General features: G+C 46.7%; 1 protein-coding gene across 7 annotated transcripts in view; it reads right to left on the bottom strand.

Moving 5' to 3' along the window:
* Nucleotides 1–27,054, bottom strand: part of SIPA1L2 (signal induced proliferation associated 1 like 2) — a 222,509-nt gene that overhangs the window by 148,790 nt on the left and 46,665 nt on the right. For 6 of the 7 annotated variants that reach the window (XM_019419003.2, XM_019419006.2, XM_019419005.2 and 3 more), the window contains exon 2: nucleotides 22,847–22,896. The exons of the other annotated variant lie outside the window; for it this stretch is intronic. The gene's annotated coding sequence lies outside the window, so the exon portion shown is untranslated. The remainder of the gene's footprint in view (nucleotides 1–22,846; nucleotides 22,897–27,054) is intronic. 7 annotated transcript variants of the gene reach the window in all.

Consider the following 27,054-nt stretch of genomic DNA (forward strand, 5'->3'; position numbering starts at 1 on the left):
AGGGCTTTGGGGAAAAGCAAGTGCGAGTGAGAATCTTCCCTCTACTTCCTGGCTGGGGGACCTTGGACAAACCACGCAGGCATCCGTGAGCTGCCTCCTCACCTACGTGGGAGTTATATGTATATGTTTTTTAAAGTTTATTTATTTATTTTGAGAGAGAGAGAGAGAGAGAGAGGGAGAGAGAACGCAAGCAGGGGAGAGACAGAGAGAGGGAGGGAGGGAGAATCCCAAGCAGGCTCCATGCCGGCAGCGCAGAGCCCAACGCGGGGCTCGAACTCTCGAACCGTGAGATCACGACCTGAGCCGAGATCAAGAGTCGGACGTTTAACCGACTGAACCACGCAGAGGCCCCTGCACGGGGATCATAAAGGAATCGGTAGGACTGGCAGGAAGGTTCAATGAGATCATACGGAGCCTGCGTCTGGGATCTAGTAGGTGCTCCGAAAGCACAAACACAAAGCCACTGCCTTCTCTCATTTTTCCCTTGCCGAAGTTCTGTTTTTCTTCTATGACCCAGATCCAATCCTTTCTCCAGCTCGAAGATGAAAAGGCTAGGTCTGGAGCACCTCGTAACGTAAGGCCCCTTACAACTTTAACATCCAAAGCCTGGAAGGAGCACAGGGTGTGGGTGCCAACCGTGTTTACTGCGCTCCCCCGCTGCACTGGGGGCGGGAACCCAACTCACTGAAGGTGAGCCGTGTGAGCACGTGGAAAGTCACTGAAAAGGAAAGGCAGGAGGCCAAAACGGACAAACAAGGGGTACTCCCAGCGAGAGCTTTAGGAATGCAGACGGAGAGAAGAGGTCCCAGTGGGAGGGGGTGAGATGGGACCGGGGCCTCAAATGAGGGTTCCCCGCCATTGTCAAAGAGAGAAAGGGCAGCGCGGGCCAGGACGGGCAGAGCCTGGCGAAGGCTGATGGACAAGTGGGTGCGGCTGGAGCCAATGATTCATAGTTAAGTGAACATTTAAGAGCGAAAGCCGGAAAGACTCGTTACTTAGCTCCAGTGCTGAGCCTTAAGACGCCCGGCAGAGAAATGTTACCTTTGTCTTGAAAACGACAGGTTTTTAAGTCAGAGAAAGTTCTGATTCGGAGGAAGTCAATCCAAATCATTTTTACAAATTTACGGTAGTCATGTACACGTTATTACAAATTTACGGTAGTCATATACACGTTATACTTAGCTCAGTGGGTAACAGAGTGCACAGCGATTGAGAACAATTAGGATCGAGAACAATTCAGGGCAAAGATGGCGTTTACGCAGCATCCCGTTGTTCTTGACTTCTTTAGGACCCAAGGTGAAACCAGGAGACAGGTTCCAGAATTGGCATGTGACTCAGAACAGGTAATCGATGAGGATTTGGTGAAAAAGAGCATGCATAAACGAACGGATTACCATGGCAGATACGGTGTTAGGGCAGAAAAGGGGAGAATGAAGAAGGGAGGAGACAGGACCCACGGGATGAGAGCAGGTTCCTGTATTCCACAGCACACAGACTGACACTACCGCGCGGGCCCCTGTCCCGGCCAGACACCGAGAGAAGCAGCCCACCCGGATTTCGACAGAGGAACTACTCCCTCACCTACTCTATTTGTATAGCCGACCCCTGGGCGACACCGGGGTTTACGGCACTGACCCCAGCACGGTCGAAAATCTACATTGTAACTTTTCCCTCCCCCAGAAACCGAACTGCTAATGGCCTACTGTTGATGAGGAGTCTAGCCGAGAACATCAACAGTCGATTAATACATATTCTGTATGCTACATATCTTCTATTCTGTATTCTCACAAGAAAATAAGCTAGACAAAAGAAACCGTTATAAAGAAAATCATAAGGGAGAGAAAACACTTTATTTACAGTGCTGTATATATTGTGATAATTCCACATATAAGTAGACCTATGCAGTTCAAACCTGCGTTGTTCAAGGGTCGGCTGTATTCTCTCCCCCCTCTGGATATCTAATGAACATTTCCCCCCACCTATAAAATAGAAGACTAAATCCTCTTCTACTGTAAAACGCATTTTGGAGCACCTGGGTGGCTCGGTTCAGCACCCGACTTCAGCTCAGGTCATGATCTCCTGGTTCATGGGTTCGAGCCCCACATCAGGCTCTGTGCTGACAGCCCAGGGCCCGGAGCCTGCTTCGCATTCTGTGTCTCCCTCTCTCTCTGCCCCTCCCCTGCTCACACTCTGACTCTCTCTCTTCCATCTTGATCTCCTTGCCTGTGCCTCTGAGAGATCTATGTTAACAAGTGCTAAAATTATTTAAATGGCACGGCGAGAGGAAACGAGACGAGAGGGAAAAAGTAGGAAAGATCTGTGAGTTGGATACGAGACAGGGCACATCAGTGGCAAGAACTGTCTGGGACTTCGGGAACAGGACAAAGATGTCCCCAACCCAGACGTCAGGGGCTGGCTCAGGAAAAGAGCTGGGGACGCGGCTGCCCTAAAATAATAATATTATATTAGGAAATAAATATTTACACTTAAGGTTCTATTTTTAAGAAACTTACTTTAATCCAACCTCCCAAATGCTCAACCCTTCCACAGGAAAACTCGTTCCACAAGGCTTCCCTAAAAATAGTCTCCTTTTTCTTTCTCAAAATACCCTGCTGGTTTGTCTTCAGTTGGCTTTTGCGAGGACACTGGTCTCATGGAGGACGACGACAATCACACACGTTAACTGGAGGACACTACTGGTGTCTTGTGCACACAGCTTGACTAGGACACACATGGGGATGTTTTCTTTCTAGAAATGCAATCTGCATCCCGCCCCTGTTTGTTGTGGGCGCCCCCTGGCCTTGCAGCTGTCCTCAGGCGAGCTGGATATTGTTCCCAGGCATTCCAGGGTATTTGTCAGCTTAATTTTATCAAACGGGCTAAAAAAAGGTTCAATCGTTTTTATTAAAATAACAATGAGGGGGCGCCTGGGTGGCTCTGATGGTTAAGGGTCCAAACCTTCATTGAGGCTCAGCTCAGGATCTCTTGGTTCCTGAGATTGAGCCCTTCGTGCTCTGACAGCATGGAGCCTCTCTCTTTCCCTCTCTCTCTCTCTCTCTGCCCCTCCCCCACTTGCGTTTTTTTTCCTCTCTCTCTCTCAAAATAACGTAAACAACTTAACCTTAACTTAAACTTAAAACAAATAAATAAAAACAGCAATACGGAAAGAATTCCCAACAATGCGTGTCTGAGAGGTTCTACACACCTCTCAATAAAATAAAAGCAAGTAAGTTAAGCTAGAACTGAGTTTACACATTCACGTACACTAATGAGCCCACGCTGGCAGAGGCTTCTACTTTAGAATCAGATACGAGGCAAACGTCTGCAAACCTTCTAGGCTCTCCGTCACGTGGCTGATCTCAGCACTGCTGGGAAAACAGGCCATGCTCACATCAAACAAATGAAATCACCCCGTGAGACATATTTATCTCGCTGTTTTGTAAGCCCCGTACCCAAAATCAAGACAGAGGAGTGTTTGGGACTCAATGATTCGCCTCCCAGGTCATTCAGGCCGGACTGGGGAAGCAGGTATGTGTGGAGGAAAGCAGGTAATTCGGGTCCACGGTGGCCAGGGCTCCCCTGGGGCAGCCGAACCCACCATGACCTGGAACGCCTCCAGGCGGGCGAGCAAGGGCAGGTCTACACATCAGGACTCCTGAAGACGCACTCTACCCAAAGGCCACCGACTGTTCTGCCATGTGCAGGCTCTCACCGAGGCCAGGGCAAGGCAGACAGTCACAAGTACTCCACCTTTGTCAACCCCCTCTGACAGAGCCCCCAGCTGCTAAATGTAATCTAATAATTTGCATATGTAAGGATAAAGGTCTAGACTATGACATCAGCTTCACAGAAAATCAGCAGATTCAAAAAAGAACCGGGGAGCCCACTCAGTCTTTGGAAATCCCAAATAAACGAACGGATGAAAAGGACAGAACAGCAGGAGAGACCGGACTCTGCATTGTGAGTCCTAGAAAGCGCAAAAACACATTTCTAAACAAAACCATACTGGGAATTCGCCCTTATAGAAAAGCGTGGGGCGGGGCGGGGGGGGGGGGGGGAATCCATTCATCACGAGGGTGTTCGCTAAAAAAGTTGCTTCCCTAGCAACTCGATGCTGCTACGAGGTCCTGGAATGGCATTCTGAAGTAAAGACAAGCCAGAGTTAACCCAGAAGACGGTCCACAGTTGAAGGATCACCTAAGCTCGGTGATAGCCCCTGACCAGCTAACACGGGATTCCTCGGAGATGACATTACAGCCAAAGATAGCAAGAGTGCCCACAGTCTGAAATATCGGCCTCAGGAATCCAGGATCCACTGAGCTGTTCAAGAGTTCAATGTGCAGACGTGTATCTAACTGAAGCTGCTATCCCCGCCTGTTCTAAAAACTAGCGGAGGAATAAAGTGAACTCGACCGAGCCTCTGTCGTCGGGGTTTTGCTGGCAGCCCTGGGCCCCCCCCCAAACCCCAACATCTAGGCCATCTGTTGGGGCCCCGGGCTCTTTTGGTGGTGGTGCTGGTGATATTGCTGTTGCTTAAGCAAGGTGACCCAAATGATTAAGCTCCTTTATGTTTTTAAAGGAAAGGCTGAACTCCCAAACTTTTCTTCTCTCCCCTTCAGGGACCAGACCAGGCAGGGAGGCCCCCGTGAAGTTGGACAGACCAAATGAGAATCCATTCTGCAAATGTGCTCTCACACGGCAGACGCCGCTGGCTATCGAATCTCTGGCCCCGAGCAGCTGTCAGTGGGGCACATGAACTTCACTCAGGTGTGGATTCATCAGACGCGTAAGTCTGCAGTCCAGGAAAAACTAACAACAGACACCGAAACAAGATAAAGTCAGGAGACCTCAGGAGCTGTTTCCAAGGGCACTTGAGGAACTTTGAACTTTTGCTTTGTAAAACTAGGCTGTTATCCTCTCTTCCACAAACACTTAAAAGACAAACTGAAGGGTTCCAGGTTAATGAATACCCGGATCACATTAAGTCTGCAAAAAACTGATAAGATGCTTAAAAGTGGTCACACTACTCTTAAAAAAAAAAAAAAAAAAAAAAAAAAAAGGTTCATTTCACTCAATGTTTTGACCCAGATACCAAAATCTCCTTGAATATGGGATAGAGGGAACTGGGAAGGCCTTCGGGGACACAAGCCAACACTTCTCACAGCTCTGGGGCAGCAGTCAAGCCAGGAGAGAAAATCCTACACCCAAACAAGGTAAATTTCCCCCCAGGCTCCATCAGCAAACGATTAACAAATACTGAAGGGGCGCCTGGGGGCCTCAGTCGGTTAAGCATCTGGGTCTGGAGTTCAGCTCAGGCCGTGATCTGGAGGTTTGTGCGATCCAGCCCCACATCGGGCTTGAGCTGACAGCAAGGAGCCCGCTTGGGATTCTCTCTCTCTCCCTCTTCCTCTCTCCCTCCCCTCTTTGTGCTCTCTCTCTCTCTCTCTCCCTCTCCCCGGCTCTCTCAAAGTAAATAAATGGACATTAAAAAAAATACTGAAGTGGGCAGTTCAATAAAATGATGGGACAGAGGGTGGGAGGAGGCTGGCATAGCAGGTGCCTGTCAAATCCACGGTAGGGGATCGTGGAAATGTTTGTGGACCTTCAGATCTCCCACAGCCAGGATGAATGGGAGGACCTAACATACTGAATGCCTGCTCCACGGGTGGAGCCTTCTATTTTACATAAGGCACCCTAGGATGTAGTTCTCAGGATCCCCATTGAATGGGACACAGGGGCTTGAAGAGCTGAGGTAGCTGGAAGGTACCGGAAGACACAGGGAGCAGGAGCCGGTGTCTGATTCTGGTCCAGGGGCTACAAGATTCTCCTCGTGTCTTCACACGCGTGCTGTTTTCTCTCCCAGCCCCGCAGAACACGAGGTCCCGCCAAAGGGTGACTTCAACCAGTCTTTCCACTCCCTACCGCTCAGCTCTTTCTTGTTAAGCCAAATTCCAAGGCACTATGGACTCCCCGATCATCCCTGAGAACGTTTTCGTCTCCAGCAATATTGCCCGCCGGCCCAGAGCTGAATCGCGTCGGCGGGCCAAACACCCTGTTAAGACACTGTTACATGACGGTCAAGGGGTAAGTCGTACATGTAAAACATTTAGGTGGGATACTTTTATATAAATGATTACATCCACATCCACAAAGCAAGGCTGGTTACGTAGAGCAAGCCAAAACAAAGGAACGGCCTTACTGGAAAAAGTGACAAGTCCAAACGACATCGTTCAAACAGAACCCTCCCTGGAAAGTCAGTTGCCACGGGCCTTCATCTTGTACAATGAAAACTTCCCCGGGGAGCTGAGGAAGAAGGAAAGATCACCCTCCGAGATTGAAACTTTACAGAGCGAGACGCGCCAAGGCCTGTAAGAGCCGTCTCCTAACTAATGGCAAAACAGAATTTGAAAAGGGGGTTTTGGTCAGGCATTTGGGGCACGGGGAAAAGATGACTCCCAAAGCAAATTCTGGCATCCAGAGGGGGAGAAACGACAGCCATGCGACAGGGAACACTCTCTCAGGACATCCTGATCTCTGCCTACCTCGAGGCAGATAACATGCAGACTGAGAGGGGGTCCCCATGATTGTATTTAATTACTAAGTGGGCACTCTCGTCACATACTCAGGTTAGCTTGGTTAATGTGGTGATGGGTTGGAGACACAGATCTGATCTCAGTGCAGCGAAAAAAAAGATTGTTTCTTCTTCTGAATGCCAAATAACACGGGCGCCTGGGTGGCTCAGTGGGATAAGCGTCTGACTTCGGCTCAGGTTATGACCTCGCGGTTCGTGGGTTCGAGCCCCGTGTCGCGCTCTGTGCTGACAGCTCAGAGCCTGGAGCCTGCTTCTCATTCTGTGTCTCCCTCCCTCTCTGTCCCTCCCCAGCTTGTACTGTCTCTCTCTCTCTCAAAAACAAACATTAAAAAAAATTGTTTTTTGGGGGGCGCCTGAGTGGCTCAGTCGGTTAAGCGTCCGACTTCAGCTCAGGTCATGATTTCACGGTCTGTGGGTCCGAGCCCCACATCGGGCTCTGTGCTGATGGCTCAGAGCCTGGAGCCTGCTTCAGATTCTGTGTCTCCCTCTCTCTCTCTGCCCCTCACCCTGCTCATGCTCTGTCTCTCTGCCTCTCAAAAATAAATATAAAAGTGTTAAAAAATATTTTAAAAAACTGTTTTTTTTTTTTCTGAATGTCAAATAATGAATATCACCCAGAAAAGTCTTTTGGAAGAGTTGGCTGGCATTTCTGCGGGCTGATGCACTATCTCACATACTCCTGTATGTTTTCTTCAGACTTCTACACTGTGTATAATGTTTTATTGAGGGTCATCACTTATGATCAACAGTAGGTTTTTGATGTTGTTGTTTTTTTTTTCTTTTTTATTAACCCAACAGACAATAATTTACTGAGCAAGACCCACTGTCTGGGTGTAAAAGTAAACTCTTATCTCTCAGGGTTGGAAATGTCACAGAAACAGTTTGCCTTCACCAGTACTAAATAAATGCTGCCTTGGCAGGGCTGAGGCTAATTTCTGCGAAATTTAATTTGCAAAAACCAGCCCAAGGCTACCATGATATAAATTCGCTTGATGTGTTAATTTCACACTTTACAGTCCTCATCCCACTGGTGGGTGGGTGATCTCAAGTATGTAAAGTAAGGGAGTGTCTGAATTTACCCAAGCAACCTCAGACATCAGCCCTCTGCACCCGCCTGTCGGAGCTGGAGCTGAGCGTCCCTCCCTCCTGCCTGCCAATGGAAAAGCAGGGATCGGGACAGAACTCAGCCAGGCTGAGTCAATTTTCATTACGCAGAGCTCTATCACAACGCAACAGCGTCTCATCTAATAAACGCTTTCTTCCACATCTTCAGACAGACGGGGACACTTTCAATAGGGGCAAATAATGACATAAACTCAATCAGCTCTGGTTCGATCTAAGAGGCATGGGACGTTTTTGGCTCCCCAGCCAAGGGCACCAAAGCTGGGGACCACACGGGCAACCCCCTTCGCCCAGGTCTGTGTTCTTGAAAAGAACCACGTGGGCTCCAGTAAAATAAAGACATTAAATGTCCTGGCTTTAAAAACACTATTTTTAGAAAGACAGTGAAATGATGAGATGTGCAATGTCAGAATGCTTTAATGAAAGCACACCCAGATACACACACAGGATGTTCACAACTACAGAATACAACCACACATGGATATACAGACACACTTATTCATAGAAAAAAGATGATGTTCTTGGTTTTTATCTTCAGCTTTTGGTATGTGGGGTGATTCTACTTCCTTCTTTCTATCCAAATATTATAGATGGAATACACGTTACTTTTGACAGGGATTCCCCCACAAAGTAAAGAAGCCGTTGGATACAAATATGAATGCCCTTCAGTTTATCGGGATGTGAAGGTCTGTGTCTATTACTTGAAATCAGGAGGTTGCTCTCTGGTTGGGAGTGAGCTGTGATGGTTTTCTGAGAGGAGGCTGGCTTGCAGATATAAGATATCTGGATGCAGATATAAGTTGACTGCAGATATCTGGATGCAGATATAAGTTGACTGCATCTGTTTATCAGGGGAATAAAAGTTCCGTGATACAGGGAGGGTGATACCTACCTGTCAGCAAATCCGCTTAGAAACACATTTCCTTCCCGTTGGTTCCCCCTAATTCGTTCGTCACTTTTAATCCCCGTCGACTCCCTTGTCTCTATTTCACACGGAATACGGCTGGCCTTTCAGGGCCCACAGAAGAATTAGCCCAGACACTTGTACCCCAATGTTTATAGCAGCACTTTCAACAATAGCCAAATAATGGAAAGAGCCTAAACGTCCATCAACTGATGAATGGATAAAGAAATTGTCGTTTACATACACAATGAAATACTACGTGGCAATGAGGAAGAATGAAACATGGCCTTTTGTAGCAACGTGGATAGAACTGGAGAGTGTTACGCTAAGTGAAATAAGTCATACAGAGAAAGACAGATACCATATGTTTTCACTCTTAGGATCCCGAGAAACTTAACAGAAGACCATGGGGGAGGGGGAAGAAAAAAAAAAAAAGGTTAGAGAGGGAGGGAGCCAAAACATAAAAGACTCTTAAAAACTGAGAACAAACTGAGGGTTGATAGGGGGTGGGAGGGAGGGGACGGTGGGTGATGGGCGTTGAGGGCACCTGTTGGGATGAGCACTGGGTGCTGTATGGAAACCAATTTGACAATAAATTTCATATCAAAAAATAATAAATAAATAAAAGAATTAGCCCAGAACAGAATTACCCCCGTGCTGCCAGCAAAGAAACTCCATTTGAGCTCATAAAAAAGAGTTCTCTTTGTGATGCTGCTGACTTCACTTAGGCCAGCAATCCCGCGTGCCTGCCCACCAGACTGTTGGGATACAGTTACTCGGCCACCTTGGACCCCAAATCACATCCCCAAACCAAGCCGTTAATAAGACATCAGTAATCTGGTCGTCAGTAACTTATAACTAAACAATCACACTTGGAAGACACCGCTATTCCCCGTTGATCTTGTAGCCCAGCGGTCTTTAATAAAACCCCTGGAAATACACAATGTGATTCAGTCTTCGTTTTCAGACGGTCTGCCTATCGGGCTAGTGAGTACCCACAGCTCCCCTTAAAAGGGCGTAATTCCTCAGAAACAGGAAGGTTTTCCAGGGACGGTTTAGCGCCCGTGAAAAGTAAGTCACTGCTTATTGGCCGACGTGGTCCACAGGAAGAACCTCCAGCTTTCTACTGCCTGTGCATCTGGCAGATGTGGGCAGGAGGGGCGGCACTGAGCTGGAGGGGGGCCCGGGGCAGGGCGAGGCCTCCAGCCTTCAGGAGGCTCACAGATGAGGCCAGTCATCTTGGTGCAAAGCCTCTCCCACAGCAGGCTTCAGACCCAGGCTGTGTTGGTGATAAGTTCTAAAATCAATGAGAAATGGAAGCTGCTAAGTGGACATCATTTCTCAAAGGGGACAGAATCATGAAAGGAACCATTACTGGGAAAATTACCCAAATGAACAGTTTACATATAAGAATGTAAATCATCCCACCGAGGGTACTGGATTTTAGAGTGCAGATATTTATGAGAGCGGAAAAACCTAAACAGAAACACTGCAGGATCCTGAGCCAGAACCGTGATGTAAAAGAAGCTTTTTTTTTTTTTTTTAAGGCACTAAGCTTTCTTCGTCACGTATTTATTACGTACCTACCACACATCGGATAAACACATTGTGGCATTACATACATTGGTTCACATGTATAAAAAGTCATTCCCTTATGTACCAGTTCCCTGGGAGATAGACCACAACCTCCGCTGTCAGTAAGATAAAGTCAGGGAGATAAAATGAATTCCTGGACCTTCGTGGTAAATGCCATGAATGACCTCTTACCCTCACAGATTATCTTCCCAACTCCAAATAATTATCTATCCGGTCAAAGAGAGTAAGGTTTCAGATAAATTTCAAGAAGTCAGCTTTGCCAATTTTAAATGGATTTGCAAATATGCGTCTGTCTCCATGTGATCAGAATAAGGACTGTATGTCTTAGGCCTTTCCTGGCCAGACTCTGAATAGCCCCTGTTACATACCTGCTTCGTCGAATGAAGCTTGCTTATATTATTATCAACAGGCAAAGCGAATCGTAACATCCACTCAACACAAACATGAGACCGAAACAATGGCAAAAACAGTAACACTTAGCAATTCTTTCGCTATACGAGAATTCCAACTGGATCTCCTGCTCCTGTATATCTGAGTTTGGTCCTGGGCTGGGTGAGTACATAGATCGCCAACTCATCCTATGCTCCTCTGTCACAGAGACACAACACACAGAGACTCAGATAATAAGAAACGGAAAACTAACGTGTGTCCAGGATAAATGGAGCCATTTAACTTCCTGGTCATTTCTGCCACCTCTGCATTCACAACACAAAAGTAAGAGGATACTGTCTTCTGTCTTTCACTGGCACGTCTTCTGGTGCGACCCTGGGCAAGTTCATCATCATTGCTGGGCTTCGAATATCTTATCTATACCATGAGGTTTTGGGCTACACGGGTGGTCCCCAAACTTCCAAGGAGCCATACAGACAACTGTATCAGAATGATCTTGATGAAAATTCCATTTACTAGCCTCCACCTTAACCTGTGACTCAAAGTCCAGGGGCAGGAGAGAAGGGGACACAGGGCAGCGTGCAGGGTGGGCCTGGGAACGGATAGTTTGGCAAAGGCCTCTGGTGGCTCTTGATAAGCAGGTTTGGAAATTACTACACCCCTTCTGGGCCAGAGGTGAAGGGGAGGCCAGAGAGCCAATCACCTGGGGAGTCCCCACTGCTCCAGTCCCTCTCAGAGGTGCAGAGAGGATAACCATGGCATGGGCACAGGTGAGATCCCTAGATCAATCCCCAAGGAAGCTTGGAGGGTATGGGACCCTAGAGAGATACTGATGAGAAGAAACGGGGAAAATGGTCCAAATGTACTTGGGAAAACCAAAATGTTCCCCTTGACAAGACGGGCCAGGCCTGTCCTATAGAGTGACACAGATCCCAACAGGAAGGAGAGTCATAAATTTGTAACACCAGCAGAAAGGCGGCGGTAAAAACCATCAGTATTAACCATAAAAGTCATCAAAGATAGCTCAGAGGCTATCCCCTCACTAAGCACGGCCAAAGAACATCTTTTCTTGGCTAAGTGCCTAGTTATGATTTAGTTTGGGTATGATCTTTGTGAAGACATGTACTTAAAAAGTCAAAGCTATACGGCAGTGAGCCTGATACCCTGCCTATTATGGCATTTTAATGGTGGGAGATTCAATAAAGGAAAAGAATCATAAATAATATCCAATCTATTATGTGGACACTTTAAGGGCATCATATTATTTTACAGTGAGAGATTATTTTTCCATTGCAACTACGAGTAACCTCATGTTTCTGCCTCCTAATGGACTGATTGCATATTTCTGACAACGGATCAGAACGCAGCAAGTTGCAATGGCCTGTTTATTTTTTTTTAAGTTTATTTATTTATTTTGAGAGAGAGAGAGAGAGAGAGCAAGCAGGGGAGGGGCAGAGTAAGAGAGAGAGAGAGAGAGAGAGAGAGAGAGAGAGAGAGAATCCCAAGCAGGCTTATGCTGTCAACACAGAGCCTGACATGGGGCTCAAACTCAAGAGCCATGAGATCATGACCTGAGCCAAAACCAAGAGTCGGATACTTAACCGACCCAGCCACCCAGGTGTCCCTCCAATGGCCATTTTAAAAATGAGTTTAAAATAACACTTAGGAGCGCCTGGGTGGCTCAGTTGGTGAAGCATCCAACTTTGGCTCAGGTCATGATCTTGAGGTCCGGGGTCTGAGCCCCATGTTGGGTTCTGTGCTGACAGCTCAGAGCCTGGAGCCTGCTTTGGATTCTGTGTCTCCCTCTCTCTCTCTCTCTCTGCCCCTCCCCTGCTCAGGCTCTGTCTCTGTCTCTCTCAAAAATAACTAAACATTAACAAATTAAAAAATAAATGTAAAATAAATAAACAAAATAACATTTAGTACTGGTTTTGTGTGTCTAATCCATTTGACGAGCAAGCAGACCCGGGTCAGGGGATCCCCTCAATGGAGGAAAACACATCTTTTTAGACAGAGAGCAGAGATTCAAGAACACGCTTCACGCGTTCATTTCTTCCCCCAGCGCTACAAAGTACGCGTGTTGTCGCAGGTTTTACAAGGAAAAGGAAAAGGGAAAGAAATAAAAATTAGCCACCTAATAACACCTGCGAAGTGACGTGTCTGGAGAGCGGGGACACCGGAGGAGGGCTGGGCAGACCCCGCATCACCTGACAGACCACCAAACCTCTGTATTTTTAGGCTTCGCACCCTTTATAACGAAGAAACAAACAAACAAAAAAACCCTGCATGCCTGAACTGGGAGGCGGGAGGCCCCACCTGCAACTCAGCCCTTGTCAGACCAAATCCAGCAGCCTCAAAAGGTTCAATAGCCTTTTTATAAACCTATTGTGTGGGTTAGCGCCTAAAAATAGTATGGTTCGGCAGGCAGATCACACCGAGGAATAATTCCGACATAATAAACTGCCAAGCAACAGACAAAGGAATGGCAAAGGCCGCCAAAACGTATTTGCAGGTGGCACCTCGGGTAGGCCCCCCCCGCAGTGGCCCCCTCCCTGGATGCCTCCAGGTTCCTGACCTTGTCTGAACACACAGGAACCAACCGAACCCTTCCAGCCTAAACAGGAAAGGGCGGGTGGAATCAAGAGGGGACTGAGCCACTGATTTCGAAAGTACTCACTGCCACTCTGTTCCTCACCTAAACAGACATGGCTGCCGGTGAGGATGCCATTTTAGTAACGACAAATATATGGCCCTTCCCAGTCTCCCTCACACTAACGCAGAGTTTCTAGCCTTCCCTGCCTATCAGAATCAGTTTTAAAAAATACAGATGTCAGGGGCGCCTGGGTGGCTCGGTGGGTTCGAGCCCCGCATTCGGCTCAGTACTGACAGTGGGGAGCCTGCTTGGGATTCTCTCCCTCTCTCTCTCTCTCTCTCTGTCTCGCCCTCTTCCACTTGTGTCCACTCTCTACCAAAATAAATAAACTTTTTATATATATATATATACACACACACACACACACACACACACACACACACACACACATTGGATATCTAGTTGCATTTCAGTTCCTAAATATCAGTTTTAGGGATCGGGTACTGGTATTTTTAAAATCACCCAGGTGACTCGATGGGTAGCAAAAGTGAAAAACACTGCTGAAAACAACAAAGGCCTTTAGGCCAAGCCAGGTCCACCCCCCGGGGGCGGGGGGAAAGGCAGGCAACCAAAGCCGGCTGGAAGGGGGTAAGCATCAGGGGCAACGCTTGCAAAAGATGGGCCCATCTTTTATCCTGGATCTTTATCCTGGAAAGAATAAAAATCCAATCACGATGAACTAGAAAAGATCATAAAAGAGTCAAAAAATTACCCCCTTGATTTTAATACTCCTTAACGCCCAGTCTTAGCTTAGCATCCACTTCTTCTCTCGGTATATTTATAAAAAAAAGAGATTCTACCATGGGTTTTTACAGCAGGGACAGGACAAAGCCGAGACAGGAGAATAAATGACAGTGTCTTACAAACAGAGTTCAGTTTATTTTTCAGATAAAATCGGGAGAGAGAGAAATAAAATGGCTGGATCACTTGTACAAGCGTTGCCTCACTGAATTCCGCTGAATATCCTGTAAGAGATTATTATGTCCTTTTTGCCAAGATAAAACGGAGACACACAAAACTAAATTGCCCCAGGTTTCATTAAGCTAATAATCTGACACCTGAAGGGCAAACCCTGTCATTGCCCAAATTCCAAATAAAGGTTCTTTCCCATTGTTGTCACTAACCTAGACTATTTTCATGAAGCCCGTTTGCCGGATGTTTCTGTGCAAATACGTGGAAGCTGGCACGGGCTCAGCCTGAGAGCCGGGAACTAGAATCCTCTCCCTCAGGCCAGAGCTACATGCCCAGCACCTACGTACAAGTCCCCTGAACGTCTCTGTCCTCGGAGCGCCCAGGGCAGGGAAGATGGTCACCGGAGCTGTTTGCATTTAAGAAAAACACACCTCCCAAGGACTCACAACAAGCCTTAGAAGAGAAAAGTGCTCACAACTGCTGGGTAGCACTATCACTATATTGAGGAGAAGAGAGAATCAAAGCAGGTGCCTAGGTGGCTCAGTCAGTTAAGCGTCTTGACTCTTGATTTCGGCTCAGGTCATGATGTCAGTTTGTGGGATCAAGTCCCTCGTCAGAATCCCTGCTTGGGGTTCTCTCTCTCTCTCTCTGCCCCTCCCCTGTTCTCTCTCTTGCCCGTGCTCCCTCTCTCAAAACTAAATAACAACAACAACAACAACAAAAGCGAGAGTGGGGTGGCGCCCCGGGTGGCTCAGTTGGTTAAGCGTCCCACCCTGGCTCAGGTGATGATCTCACAGTTCATGGTTCAAGCCCCACGTCAGGCTCTGTGCTGACAGCTCGGAGCCTGGAGCCTGCTTCAGATTCTGTGTCTCCCTCTCTCTCTGCCCCTCCCCGCTCATGCTCTGTCTCTCTCTCTCTCTCTCTCTCTTCATTTTCTCAAAAATGAAATAAACATTAAAAAAATTAAAAGAGAGAATCAAAGAATCCGATCTTAGAAATGTGTTCACATTTGCTAGGCAATTCAATAGAAAAACTTAGTGCGTTTCACTGCACCTGTAGACTCTTCTCTAAATAAACAACCTTACAGAAGGGAGGGCTGCCATTACTTTATGTCAATCGTGTCTCCAGGTGTGAAGGGGACCAAATGACCTAAGATCCTACACCCCCCCCCCCCCCCGATCGCAGAAACGTGAGGCACAAGGACTGAGTTTGGAATGACACCCACAATGTGATGACGTCATCTCTGCTATCAGACACACAGCTAATTAACACAGAACTGCTTCTCTCCAGGAAAAACAGTTATTTCACTTCAGAATCAAAGTCTTAACACTATCCATTGTTCCTCATTGAATGCTGCCTTTATGAAATCTTCCCCTGATATTTCCTCCCGAGAAATGTTTCATGAAAACAAACAAAGGAAAGAAAACAAACCCTGCTGAGATGTAACTTACAAAGCTACAACGTGTTTTGTGAATGAGCCCTGCTGGCATTCAGGTTCCTGAAGGAAGCTAGCAGCCTTTCAGTAAGGGAATACTCAGAATTGTATCTTTCTACTGTGGGACTGCAAATGTTTTCCGAATAGCAGCTCTCGAGAAGACTTACTGCGCTGCGAACATTTGGTAATGGTGATTCCCGATATACTGACTTTGATATCAGTCTCATTCACCTTCCAGAGGTCATACAGACCCAAGAAGCCACTTCAGGTGAAGGTTCAACCAACCAGGAACAAGGTTCCAGCTTTTGCGACACTCAGGGGCAAGTGTGTTTTGTGAGGCTGGCTACTTCAAGCGGGTGGTGGGGCCAAAATGGATGAGTTAGCCTTCTCCAGAAGCCACCTGCCCTTGGGACCCTGCCAAAGAAGGAGGTCTGAGAGCCCAGCTCCTCCCGGCTCCATAACTGCTTAGCTGGGTGACCCTGAACACATCATTTACGTCCCTGGGCCTCGGCTTCCTTATCCTTAAAATGTGGATATTGGGGGCACCTGGGTGGCTCAGTCGGTTAAGTGTCCAACTTCAGCTCAGGTCATGATCTCACTGTTCATGAGTTCGAACCCTGCATCAGGCTCTGTGCTGACAGTGTGGAGCCTGCTTGGGATTCTCTCTCTCCCTCTCTCTCTCTCTCTCTCTCTCTGCCCCTCCCCTGCTTTCTCTCTCTCTCTCTCTCTCTCTCTCTCTCTCTCTCTCTCTCTCTGAAAACTAATATAGTAACACCTACTTCAAAGAACTATTGGGAGATAAATGAGATAGCTGAAGTACTAAAGTATTATCTATCACACAGTAGCAACAGTAAGCAAATAAAGCTGCAATAATGGACTAGAATAATTATTGAGAAGAAGAGAAAATGGCCCGCAAATATTTGCAGATGAGACAAAGTGTCTGCCACATTCCATCATCAAGCCCATCTGTGTGATTACACTGATCAGGGCCACATTTTGGGAAAAATTATTTGTAATATAACAGACATAAAGCACACTGTCCTTTGTTCAACGAGACAGAACCCAACGGTAAGAGAAGAAATTGGAAAAAGAGAAGGAAAAGACACCCCTCGTTATCAAGAAAAGTGCATCTTACCTTGTGAATTGAGAAAAACAACCCCAACAATAATAAATGACAGGTTTGAAAAAAACAAAACAAAATGACTAGAGAGTCAAGAAAGAAAGAAAGAAGAAAAAAAAGACAAAGAAAGAAAGAAAGAAAGAAAGAAAGAAAAAAGGAGGGAAGAAGAGAAAGAAAGAAAGAAAGAAAGAAAGAAAGAAAGAAAGAAAGAAAGAAAGAAAGAAAAAGAAACAAGGAAGGAAGAAGAGAAGGAAAGAAAGAAAGAAAGAAAGAAAGAAAGAAAGAAAGAAAGAAAAGAAAGAAAGAAACAAAAAGAAACAATGAAGGAAGGAAGAAGAGAAGGAAAGAAAGAAAGAAAGAAAGAAAGAAAGAAAGAAAGAAGAAAGAAAAAGAAACAATGAAGGAAGGAAGAAGAGAAGGAAAGAAAGAAAGAAAGAAAGAAAGAAAGAAAAGAAAGAAACAAAAAGAAACAATGAAGGAAGGAAGAAGAGAAGGAAAGAAAGAAAGAAAGAAAAAAGAAAGGAAGGAAGAAGAGAAAGAAAGAAAGAAAGAAAAAGAAGGAAAGAAAGAACAAAGGAAGAAAAGAAAGAAAGAAAGAAAGAAAGAAAGAAAGAAAGAGAAAAAGAAAAAAGGAAGGAAGGAAGGAAGGAAGGAAAGAAAGAAAGAAAGAAGAAGAGAAAGAAGAAAAGAAAGAAAGAAAGAAAGAAAGAAAGAAAGAAAGAAAGAAAGAAAAAGAAGGAAAGAAAGAAAGAAAGAAAGAAAGAAAGAAAAAAGGAAGGGAGGAAGAAGAGAAAGAAGAGAAAGAAGAGAAAGAAGGAAAGAAAGAAAGAAAGAAAGAGAAAAAAGGAAGGAAGAAGAGAAAGAAGAAAAGAAAGAAAGAAGAGAAAGAAGGAAAGAAGGAAATAAAGAAAGAAAAAAATGAAGGAAGGAAGAAGAGAAAGAAAGACGGAAAGAAAGACGGAAAGAAAGAAAAAATGAAGGAAGAAGAGAAAGAAAGAAAGATGGAAAGAAAGAAAAAATGAAGGAAGAAGAGAAAGAAAGAAAGAAAGAAAAAGGGAAGGAAGAAAGAAAGAAAAAAGGAAGGAAGGAAGAAGAGAAAGAAAAGAAAGAAAGAAAGAAAGAAAGAAAGAAAGAAAGAAAGAAAGAAAGAAAGAAAAGAAAGAAAGAAAAAGAAAATGAAGGAAGGAAGAAGAGAAAGAAAGGGTGCCTCCATGATGGGTCTCGCTCAGCCAGCCCTATACCCTTGGTGACCTCGCCAAATTCTCGTACTCATGCGACCAAACACAAATCCATCAAATCATCTCTTTCCACACATCTTTTTTGCTATGAATAAACCACACCGAAATGTACGCGTCTAAATGTATTCATTCGTCCATTCACACGTGTGTATGAAGTGCCTGCGACCTGCCAGCCAACCTGGGGGTGCAGCGATGCATGGTCGGCCTAGCTCACTAGCGCCCCCCTCGTGTTCGATGGTTACAGCAATCAAACCCCATATTACAGCTATTTGTATACAATTCGTTCTTTCCGGTTAGATTATAAGCTCTTGAAGGGAAGGACCGTATTCCATATTTTAAACTTTTAAGTTTATTTATGCATTTGACAGACAGAGAGAAGCTCGAGCAGGCTCCACGTGGTCAGCGCAGAGCCCAGTGCAGGGCTCAAACTCACCAATCGTGAGATCGTGACCTGAGCCAAAATCAAGAGCTAGGTACTCAACAGACTGAGACACCCAGGCATCCCGGGAGGGACCATATTTTAATCATCTTGTTTCCCTTGGTTCCTGACAGAGTGTTCCATTAGCAGAAATTACCCAACAAGTGTTTACAGAAGCAAATCATCTCCAGCACGAATGGAACAAGAGAGCCCACGGTCTCCCTCCCACGAGCTCTTCAGATTTTAAGCCCACTTGACTGAGGCGGCTAAGACTTTCTATAAATCTGGCTGATCGTGTGATAGGAAGTAGACTGTTTTGCAACATAATCTGGAAAATGTCGGTGTTATGCCATGAGTATAAGCAGCAAAACGTGAAGTTAAGGAAGAGATGGGAAGTCACCCAAACGTTTCACATGTAGGCCAGTGCGTTCCCCAATGTCCAGGTGCCTGAGTTGAGGATAAGGCACCATCACAGATCTTGACATCCTGATCCTGGCAACAGGTGGCACACTGCTGTTGGAAGCAAGCAAACGGCATCTACCCCAGGGCTGTTCCCCTACGTAGAGACATCTAAGCGAGTATGAGGTCTCTGCAGAAATCCGGGCAGGACGATAGGAAGTTTACTGGTCTGAGAACACTGTAAGTCAACGGAGATAAACTGTGGCCTCTCTGGAGGTCAACTAGAACCTCTTGAACTTCATCGGCCTCACAAAGTTGGCCCAAAAAAGCCAGAAAGCAACAAAGGATAGGAATGAAAGGAAGCCTAGCTACCCCTGCCAATACTTTGTTGATTCCAAAAAGGTGCAAGGAAGGGGCACCTGGGTGGCTCAGCGGGGTAAGAGTCGCACTCTTGATTTGGGCTCAGGTCATGATCTCACCGTCGGTGAGATCGAGCGCTGCATCGGGCTCTGGACTGACAGAGAGGAGCCTGCTTGGGAGTCTCTCCCTCTCTCTCTCTCTGCCCCTTCCCTGAAAGCTTGCCAGTGTTCTCTCTCCCTCGAAATTAACATATTAAAAAAAAAGAAAGGTCTGAAGTTGAAGGTAAAGCTGAGAGCAGAGAAGAGGAACAAGACGTTCCAGCTTCACAACTTTCTGATAAGAAAACACCTAAGGAGTTAAAACTTCCTACCAGGATTCTGAAGGCCATCTCTAGACCAGTATGGTACCAGCTATTCCGGAAAATCCCTTTCATCTTTGTAAGGACTCGAGTTTGGAGCTCAGCCCGAACTTTTCTCCTACAGCCCCTAATGATAATTGATTTCTCCTCCAGAACAAGTCTCCTGACTTGTTCAGGAGACTGGCTGCTAAGCCTTTACAAAGACTTAGTTAGGTGAGTCCTAATTTCATCAATGGGAAAATGAGGGGACCAAATGGTAAAACCATCTCTCTAAAATTATGCAACAAGTCAGTAGTTAAACCAGTGTGTCACTTCCTCAGTTCTGATGCTATTAAGACATTCACAGATTTCAAGCAATGTATTCGTTACAGATAAATCTATGTGAGAATAACTGTCCTTGCACAAGAGAAAACAGAAGAACCAAAGCAAATGAGCTTCATTTACACTTTTTTTTAACAACAGACATGTTGTACAGATTCCTGACGGCCCCTTTACCTGGGGTGTAATTGTTACCCATGTTAAGAGAGATTTAAAATGGATTTTCAGGGGCGCCAGCGTGGCTCGGTCGGTTACACGTCCGACTTCGGCTCAGGTCACGATCTCGCGGTCCGTGAGTTCGAGCCCTGCGTCGGGCTCTGTGCTGACAGCTCAGAGCCTGGAGCCCGTTTCAGATTCTGTGTCTCCCTCTCTCTCTGACCCTCCCCCGTTCATGCTCTGTCTCTCCCTGTCTCAAAAATAAGTAAACGTTAAAAAAAATTTTTTTAAAAACCAAATAAATAAATATGAAAACAATAAAAGTTTTCACATTAAAATCAGAAACAATAGACTGAGATTAGTCGCTGTTGGTGCCGGCTACAGGCTCACTCCTGAGTCACTGACAGAATCCTAACTGGGCACAACCTATCTGAGGGGCCATCTAGCAATATCTCCAAAATTTTGAGTGTGAGTACTCTTTTATCCAGCAATTCCATTCCTAGGAATTTATCCCCAAGAGATAGTTACATAAGTATGTATATACTTGTTTACATACAAGCATTTTGTTACTTAGAGCCAAACGCTGACAAGCCCCGAAGTGTCCTTTCGTAGGGATTAAATAATCGTGGAGGTACACAAGGAAATCCGGTTCATCGTTTAAAAAAGTAGACACTACCGAAATACTAACAAGGGAAAGACATCTACGATGTACTGGTAAGAAAAAAAAAAGCTACCGGGAAAACAGTATGAAGGGAATAATCCCATTTTTGTTTTGTTTTCTTAAAAAGTGCACACGCAGATTCAGACTAAAGTCTATTGACACGGGCTGCCTTCGGGGAGCGAGATTATAGGGGAGATGTATGCTCTACTTTATATATTTCTGTGTTGTCTGAACACATCTATCAATTTCGAAACTAAAGAATGCCATTTTTGACAAAATGAAGTATGCTTAAAATCATGAGCCTGTATCACAAATGTCTGTACAGTCTCGTATTCCATAAAATCCACATAACTTCACTCATCGAAATGAGCCATAAGGAAATTACTCTGGAGTCCACACCCTCTAGGCTGGAAGCTCTATACACCTGATCCAAAAAATCTTGGACAGTGTTCATTCCTGGCAGGAGCTATTTCCCCATGGTGCTGAAAAGCACAGTAAGGGACACGGGTTAATCCGAGGTGGGGGTCCAGGCAGCTTTTGCCCCTCGGTGGGCCAGAGGCTACTAACACAAGGGACTCATCGCCCGGCTTCAGGGGGGGCCAAGGAACCAGGAGGGACAAAAACAGCCAAACGAGGGAAGGTCTTCCCTTAAGACCAACCCAGGTACCACCCTCCTTTCTCCTGCGCTGGAATGTAGATGATGCCCCTTCATTGTTATTTTCACATCACAATGTCCTCTGGCATCAGGACTTCATTAGCACCTCCTCGGCCAAGTCTCCTGAGTCCCACACAAGAAGGAACTTAGTCTTTTCAGGCTGACTTTCCTTGATTCCCCCTCTTCTCTCTCCCGCGAGTAGTTCTGAAATTTCACCATCAAAGCACTGATGTACTTATACCTGGTAACAAGGAAACCCATCGTGGGCATCGCGCCCTCCTCCAGCGATAGATACCCTGGCTGCTGTCAAAATGCTCCTCTACTGAAGAACATTTTAAGACACAGGCTCTCAGGCCGCAGCCTTCAAAGTGCACCAACACACACACACACACACACACACACACACACACAGGCGACAGAGGCTGTGGGAACAAAGAGGATCCAGAGACGTCTGGACAACTGGGGGCAGGACCCAACCCTAGAGTGGACCTCAGACGGAGGGGGTGTTAGTAAGGAATCCATATTAAGTTCTGGACTGATCACTGAACTACTCTCGACCAAGTGAATCTCTCTATTTTTAGGAAACACACACTGACGTTTGGGGAGGGCCAAGGGCCACGATGCATGTAACTTATCCATAAAGGGTGCAGAAGAAAACTGCGTGCGTGGGCGTGTGCGTGCATCTGTGTGTGGACAGACGGACAGACAGAAGGATGGTAAGTAAGCCACTTCTGATAATCCAAGGCCAGCGACCAAATGTGCAGGGGCAACGGCTACCACTGAGGGCTCCTTCCCAAACCACCTGGTGTCCTGCTGTTACAGAAAATGCAACACGTGTAGACACACACAAGGGAGCAGCCAGCTCTGCCTTCATCCCGTGTTGGAGGAAGGCATTCCGGGTGACACTGCGGGGCCCCAGGCACAGGGGCCGGGCCTCATCCAGGGGTCCCCAGGCCTCCTCCACCCCACCCTCCATCACCTTCCTCACTCACAGTGGCCCCTCAGGGCAGGGCACACTAGCCACCAGGACAGCTGCTTCTGTGCAGCCCCTGAACCTCCGCTATGCTCACACTTTGTCCCTTTACTCTAAGTAGGGACACTCCTTGGAGAGGTACACCAACCAGTTTTAAAATTCATGCCCTTTTAAACACTTTAAGGGACAGAGGCTCACAGGAACTTGCTAGTCCCTCCTTCTGAAGCCCCCAGTTTAGGCAATTCCAAAGTTCAAACGGCTTCTTCTTCTTTCTTTTTCTTTATTTTTATTTTTTTTTAATGTTTGTTAATTTTTGAGAGAGACAGAGACAGGGTGTGAGCAGGGGAGGGGCAGAGGGAGGGAGACACAGAATCCCAAGGAGGCTCCAGGCTCTGAGCTGTCAGAGCGGAGCCCGACGCGGGGCTCGAACCCACAGACCACAAGATCGTGACCTGAGAGAAGTCAGCTGCTTAACCGACTGAGCCAACCAGGCGCCCCTCAGATGGCTTCTTATTAATGGGACCCAGAAGCCCAAATTTAAACCTCTAAGCAGTGGCTTGGGGGTGCGGAAGGGGAGTGGACTCACCTGAGCAGGGAGAATAGAAGCCGCCAGCTTGGGCCACTGGGAGCAAGAACCTGCAAGAGAAGGAAGAGTTCTAGTTCAGAATCACAGAAAAACTTCCGGTCAGCAGTTGTTAAGGTGTGGTCTGAGAGTCCCCAGGGGTTCCCAGGACCCTTCCAGAGGTCTCCCGGGTTCAAACCATTTTCGCAGCAAAAGGCAGGATTTCCCTTTTCCACTCTCTTCCCGCCAAGGCACGGCGGAATCTTCTAGAGGCTGAGTAACCAGTCTCAGCACAAAAGGCTTGAGAGTCTAGCTGTATTCTCGTAAGCGAGGCATTAAAGAGATTTGCAAAAATGTCGTTCTGCCCATTAAGTTTCTGTTGTTCTGGAAAACAGTGATTCTCATAAAACATGTTATTTACAATAAAAGGTGAAGGGCTTACTGCTACCATGTTTAATATACGAACAACTATTTTTAAACCTCTCCATTTGAATCCTAGTGTCACAAATCTCAGTAGAGATGAGCCCCATAATAAAAAGCTCTCTGGGATCCTCAATCACTTTTACAGATGTCCAGGGGGCCAAAAATTTGTCATTTACAGATGTCAACCAAAATTTTAACAACGGCTGGTCTAAGGGTCTATTTCTGGTACTAACTTCTGTTAGGCTGCATCTGCTTTTAATATAGCAGCAGCGGACAATATTGGATATACAGCACAAAGTACCAGGCGCTCTGCTATGTACTTTCTGTACACACGTTATTTCCACATTCATGATCACTTGAACAGAATCGGCCTCTCCTGCCTCCTGGATGAGAAGACTGGTACTCTAAGAAATGGATTATCTGCCCAAAGCGAAGCACACAGAACAGGGTGTGAACTTGAGTCAGCCTGGCTCCTGAGATCGTGATCTTTTCGTTACATCATTTCTAAAAACAGTCGTTGTAAGAATTTATGCAAACTGAACCAGGGCGAGGCGCGCTGAGGCCCCGCACCTCTACCTGACATCGTGCGGACTCAACACGCCACAGCGTGAGGTACGCGGCTTGGATGAAATGGTCACGACGTGGCTTCCCTAAGTCCTGGTAGAGTCCTGCACTCTGCTCCCTACAAAAGACAGACCCCAGTAAGTGAGCTGTCCCGCAACGGCCGGCTTACGCCTACAGTCCCAGAACGGTATTGACCGCGATCAATTACAAGACCACCTCCCAAGAAGGCTACCGTTGGCCTTGGCTTTGGGAAGCCCACCTTTTTCAATCTGTCTCCATTCTTACAAAGCCCTGAAACAGCTGACGAAAGGTTACTATCGTTAGTCCCTCAACTGCAGCTGGATTTAAGGTTATGTGCGCCTGTAAGGGAGGGGGGAGACATTCTCACGGACTTAACTTAATGGAGCCGATGCAGCCAATTCGGAGCTTAAAAATCCAAAGCACGTACGGCGAGTCCCTCAAAAAAAATTAAACCTGGAATTACCATACGATCTAGTAATTTCCCTTCTGGGTACATACCCAAGAGAACGGACAGCACAGGTTTTAAAAAGACGCACACACACCCGTGCTCACAGCAGCCTTACTCACAATAGCTAGAAGGCAGAAGCAGCTCAAGTGTCCATCAACAGATGAACAGAAGAACCAGCTGTGGCAAATCCACACGATGGAATATTACTCAGCTTTCAAAAGGAAGGGGATCGGAACACCTTACAACACGGACGAACGCCGAAGACGTGATGCCAAGTGAAGCAAACCGGCCGCAAAAGGACAGATACTCCGGGACTCCCCTTACATGAGGTACCTAGAATAATCAGCTTCATTGAGACAGGAAGCAGAGTTGGGTGGTGGCCAGGGGCTGGGGGAGGGGGAAGGGGAGTTAGAGTTTAATGAGTACAACATTTCTGCTCGGGAAGAGGGAAAGTGTCTCGAGACAGATGGTTGCACCACTGTGTGAATATACTTAACGCCACTGAACCACACACTTAAAAATAGTAAATGTTCTGTTGTGTAAACTTTATCACACACACACACACACACACACACACACACACACACACACACACACCGAACAATTTATCAAAAAGACTTCTTAACATTAAATAACGGGGAAAAGAATATATTATTGGGCATCCTAGGTCATTGCTTCAATCTTTTACTAGCTTATTAACTCCAACCAGGGGCGCCTGGGTGGGTCAGTCGGTTGAGCATCCGACGACAGCTCAGGTCATGATCTCACGGTTCACGAGTTCGAGCCCCGAGTGGGGCTCTCTACTGACAGCCCAGAGCCCACTTAGGATCCTCTGTCCCACCCCCTTCTCTGCACCTCCCCTGCTCATGCTCTCTCTCTCCCTTTCTCTCAAAAATAAACATTTATAAATAAATAAATAAATAAATAAATAAATAAATAACTCCAACCAAGCATCCATCCACTCGGCCCATGTTCGCCAACCACCTCCCAGCTACCAGCTCCTGTGCCACGAACAGCAGAAGGAGACCGTCTCTGGGCAGCACAGGAAGGGCAGCGACCCAGGCATCGCACTAGATGTACTGAGATGCAATCTGGAAAGGCCTGCTTAGGAGACACAACTGCACGGTGAGTGATAAATGTTTCTGGCACACAAAGCCACAAGCTCGTGCAACTACCAAAAAAAAAAAAAAAATCGTCTCCTCTGAACTATCCATATTTTTCAAAGTTGTAGGAACCCTTTTTTTTTTCTCTCTCAAGAGGCTTTCTGGTCTTCTAATTTTTTTTTTTTTTAAATGCTGGTACATTATAAAACCCTCCGCTTTTTCAAAGTCCTATTGATGAAACGGTTTGTGTTTCACGACTCACTATTTTGGGGTTAATTTCTCCTCTTCGGCGGAGACCCTTTAAATGACGTTGTGACATCCCCCACACAATGAAGGCAACTCTGTAAAAGGCACTTTTCCTTCCTTTGATACAAGCAAATATCCTGTAAACAATCCGTGCTCCACTCTTTTAACTCACTGCTTTTGTTTACCGACAGGAAAGGAAACCACAAATCCTCCCAAGTGGGACTGGGGGGCTCCACGGTTCTCCATTTCCTACCGAGCAGGTGGTTTACATGAGGCAACTGGCTATTGTCTTTTGCCCTGTTTTTGCTCTGGAGAAGAAAATCGGTGGGCTTTCGGCAGAGCGTAGTTTTCTCAAAGAGCAGAACTTGGGGCTGTGCGCTGTCCCGCAGAGAGCGGGTCAGAGAAAGGCGAGATGCTCTCCTGTCCCCTGGCCCATTGCTGAGAGGCGGTGACTCACGCTCCAACAGGACTCTGTCTGCCAGAAAACCAGATTTGCAGGCAAAGAGAGGCCTGGCCCTTTGTTCTTACCAGCAGGTTCCTCAGCTCTTTTTCCCAGTGAAACAGGGCTCTGAGAAAGTGAGGGCAAATATTTACTTTCCACTGAGAAGAATAAAAATATTCGGTCCAGCTCGAAGTCATTACTTCTCCGATGTTAGGACATGCTTGCTAGTATTCAGGAAAAGCACCAGAGAAAGGCTACAGTGTTTTGTTCTTTGTTTTTATTTTAAACAGAAAAATTCCTTTCGAAAGAAGGACATGGGTCCGAGAGGCAAAGTCCTAAGCACCGCTTTCTGTCCTTGTACCTGTGAACGCTGGCAATGTGTGCAAGCAGTCCTTGCGCGGACCGCCCCCCACTCCCCAGTTCTGGGCCAACAGGCCAGCCACGGTTCCCGTCCTGAATCTCGGAACCACGGCCGTGTCCTGTGCACCGTCATGAGGCCCAGGGGTGCAGAGCTACAGTCTCAACCCAGACCTCACCCGCTCCAAAACGAAACTGCACACTCCAGGAGATGGTTCCTCAAGAAGCAGATAACCGAACGTGGAATCGGCGCCAGATTCAAACAGCCAGTCGTTCCCAGAAAAGGGTTTGGCATCCGCGCAGATGAACGTCACCTTAGGCCACGTGCTCCAGGAAACGCATTTTGGAAACCGCTGCCCCTGCCACGCCCAGCGTTCACCAGCACTGACCACGCGGGGGCACGAGCCATCAGGCTTTTACTATCCCGGCCAGTCACACTTAGACACACAGTCTTAAGTGTTTTCAGTCCATTTAGAGGTCTAGTTTTACCTGGGCGTCTCAATCACGGGCCGGAGGTCAAATGACTTCTCTGACCACCCTCAAGAGTCTACTTTTGCTGCGAATCGGGTCGGCGCGATGTGAAACTCTCAACGCGGGCAGCGATGCGGTTTGGCTACGAACATTTCCT

Source organism: Panthera pardus, unplaced genomic scaffold, assembly GCF_024362965.1.
Source record: "Panthera pardus isolate Hobbes unplaced genomic scaffold, ASM2436296v1 HiC_scaffold_22, whole genome shotgun sequence".
NCBI classification, from domain to species: Eukaryota; Metazoa; Chordata; class Mammalia; order Carnivora; family Felidae; genus Panthera; species Panthera pardus.